The 3,218-nt window shown below is 37.6% G+C and overlaps 1 non-coding gene across 1 annotated transcript; it reads left to right on the top strand.

The window, feature by feature from the left end:
• The first annotated feature begins 1,934 nt into the window (after positions 1 to 1,934).
• On the top strand, positions 1,935 to 2,042 carry LOC148544743 (small nucleolar RNA R71). Its single transcript, XR_015901214.1, has one exon. It is a non-coding gene; the product is annotated as a small nucleolar RNA R71 (small nucleolar RNA).
• The last annotated feature ends 1,176 nt before the right edge of the window (positions 2,043 to 3,218 follow it).

The following is a 3,218-nucleotide window of genomic DNA, read 5'->3' as shown; positions in this document are numbered from 1 at the left end:
GCGTTGAACGCCAGCCAGATGCTTCTTACTGGCGTTTAAATGCCAGTAAGGTCTTCCTCCGGGGTGTGATTTTTCTTCTGCTATTTTTTTTATTCCGTTTTCAATTTTTATATTTATTTTGTTACTCCACATGATCATGAACCTAATAAAACATGAAAGAACAAGAAAAATAAAATTAGATAAATAAAAATTGGGTTGCCTCCCAACAAGCGCTTCTTTAATGTCAATAGCTTGATAGTCGGCTCTCATGGAGCCTCACAGATGTTGAGACTTCCCAACACCAAACTTAGAGTTTGGATATGGGAGTTTAACACCAAACTTAGAGTTTGGTTGTGGCCTCCTAACACCAAACTTAGAGTTTGACTGTGGGGCTTTGGTTGACTCTACAGTGAGAGAAGCTTTTTATGCTTCCTCTCCATGGGTACAGAGAGAGATCCTTGAGTTTTAAATACAAGGTTGTCCTCATTTAATTGAAGGATCAATTCTCCTCTGTCCACATCAATCACAGCTCTTGCTGTGGCTAGGAAGGGTCTCCCAAGGATGATGAATTCATCCTCATTCTTCCCAGTATCCAAGACTATGAAATCAGCAGGGATGTAAAGGCCTTCAACCTTTACTAACACATCTTCTACTTGTCCATAAGCCTGTTTTCTTGAACTGTCTACCATCTCTAATGAGATTTTAGTAGCTTGCACCCCAAAGATTCCCAGTTTCTCTATTACAGAGAGGGGCATGAGGTTTATCCCTGAACCAAAGTCACACAGAGCCTTTTCAAAGATCATGTTGCCTATGGTACAAGGTATTATGAACTTTCCAGGATCCTGTTTCTTCTGAGGCAATGTCAGTTGATCCAGATCACTCAGTTCATTAGTGAACAAGGGAGGTTCATCTTCCCAAGTCACAATACCAAATAATTTGGCATTCAGCTTCATGATTGCACCAAGGTACTTGGTAACTTGCTCTTTAGTAACATCCTCATTCTCTTCAGAAGAGGAATACTCATCAGAGCTCATGAAGGGCATAAGGAGGTTTAGTGGAATCTCTATGGTCTCTAGATGAGCCTCAGATTCCTTTGGTTCCTCAAAGGGAAGCTCCTTATTGATCACTGGACATCCCAGGAGGTCTTCCTCTTTGGGATTCACGTCCTCTCCTTCCCTTACAGGTTTGGCCATGGTGATCAATTCAATGGCCTTGCACTCTCCTTTTGGATTTTCTTCTGTATTGCTTGGGAGAGTACTAGGAGGGATTTCAGTGATCCTTTTACTCAGCTGGCCCACTTGTGCCTCCAAATTTCTAATGGAGGACCTTGTTTCATTCATGAAACTTACAGTGGCCTTTGATAGATCAGAGACTAAGTTTGCTAAATTAGAAATATTTTGTTCAGAGTTCTCTGTCTGTTGCTGAGTGGATGATGGAAAAGGTTTACTATTGTTAAACCTATTTCTTCCACCATTATTAAAGCCTTGTTGAGGCTTTTGTTAATCCTTCCATGAGAAATTTGGATGATTTCTCCATGATGAGTTATAGGTGTTTCCATAAGGTTCACCTACGTAATTTACCTCTACTATTGTAGGGTTTTCAGGATCATAAGCTTCTTCTTCAGAAGATGCCTCTTGAGTACTGTTGGATGCAGCTTGCATTCCATTCAGACTCTGAGAAATCATATTGACTTGCTGAGTCAATATTTTGTTCTGAGCCAATATGGCATTCAGAGTATCAATTTCAAGAACTCCCTTCTTCATAGGCGTCCCATTACTCACAGGATTCCTCTCAGAAGTGTACATGAACTGGTTATTAGCAACCATGTCAATGAGTTCTTGAGCTTCTGCAGGCGTTTTCTTTAGGTGAATGGATCCACCTGCAGAAGTATCCAATGACATCTTAGCTAATTCAGATAGACCATCATAGAATATATCCAGGATGGTCCATTCTGAAAGCATGTCAGAAGGACACTTTTTGGTCAGTTGCTTGTATCTTTCCCAAGCTTCATAGAGGGATTCACCTTCTTTCTGTCTGAAGGTCTGAACATCTACTCTAAGCTTACTCAGCTTTTGAGGAGGAAAGAACTTGGCTAAGAAAGCCTTGACCAGCTTATCCCAAGAGTTCAGGCTATCCTTAGGTTGAGAGTTCAAGCATATTCTAGCTCTGTCTCTCACAGCAAAAGGGAAAAGCATGAGCCTGTAGACTTCAGGATCTACTCCATTAGTCTTAACAGTATCACATATCTGCAAGAATTCAGTTAAGAACTGAAAAGGATCTTCAGATGGAAGTCCATGAAACTTGCAGTTCTGCTGCATTAGAGAAACTAATTGAGGTTTAAGCTCAAAATTATTTGCTCCAATGGCAGGAATGGAGATGCTTCTTCCATGTAAATTGGAATTAGGTACAGTAAAGTCACCAAGCATCCTCCTTGCATTATTATTATTTTCAGCTGCCATGTCCTCTTCTTGTTCGAATATTTCTGAAAGGTGCTTGCTGGCTTGTTGTAATTTAGCTTCTCTTAGTTTCCTCTTCAGAGTCCTTTCAGGTTCTGGATCTGCTTCAATAAGAATATTCTTGTCCTTGCTCCTGCTCATATGAAAAAGAGGGAACAGAAAAATAATAATAATAATAGGGATCCTTTTTACCACAGTATAGAGATTCCCTTGTTGTTAGTATAAGAAGAAGGGGAATAAGAGTGAAGAAGAACGGATAATCCAAACACAAGGGTGAGGATAGGAGCGGTAATTTGAGATGAAGAGAAGTGTTAGTAAATGAATAAATAAAATAGAAGGAGATGAGAGAGAAGGATTTTCGAAAATAGTTTTTGAAAAAGGTTAGTAATTTTCGAAAATTAGGAATAAAATTAAAATCAAAAATTAAAATAATTAGTTAATTAAAAAGAAATTTTGAAAAAGAGGGAAGATATTTTCGAAAATTAGAGAGAGAGAGTTAGTTAGGTAGTTTTGAAAAAGATAAGAAACAAACAAAAAGTTAGTTAGTTAGTTGAAACAGATTTTGAAAAGCAATTTTGAAAAGATAAGAAGATAAGAAGTTAGAAAAATATTTTAAAATCAAATTTTTGAAAAAGATAAGATGAGAAGATATTTTTGAAAAGATATGATTGAAATTAGTTTTGAAAAAGATTTGATTTTTAAAATCACAATTAATGACTTGATTCACAAGAAATCACAAGATATGATTCTAGAACTTAAAGTTTGAACCTTTCTTAACAAGTA

The sequence above is a fragment of the Arachis ipaensis genome, chromosome B9 (genome assembly GCF_059453495.1).
Source record: "Arachis ipaensis isolate K30076 ecotype BB chromosome B9, ASM5945349v1, whole genome shotgun sequence".
In the NCBI taxonomy this organism is placed as follows: domain Eukaryota; kingdom Viridiplantae; phylum Streptophyta; class Magnoliopsida; order Fabales; family Fabaceae; genus Arachis; species Arachis ipaensis.
The sequence above is the reverse complement of the archived record's forward strand: the minus strand, read 5'-3'. Positions and strand labels throughout refer to the sequence as shown.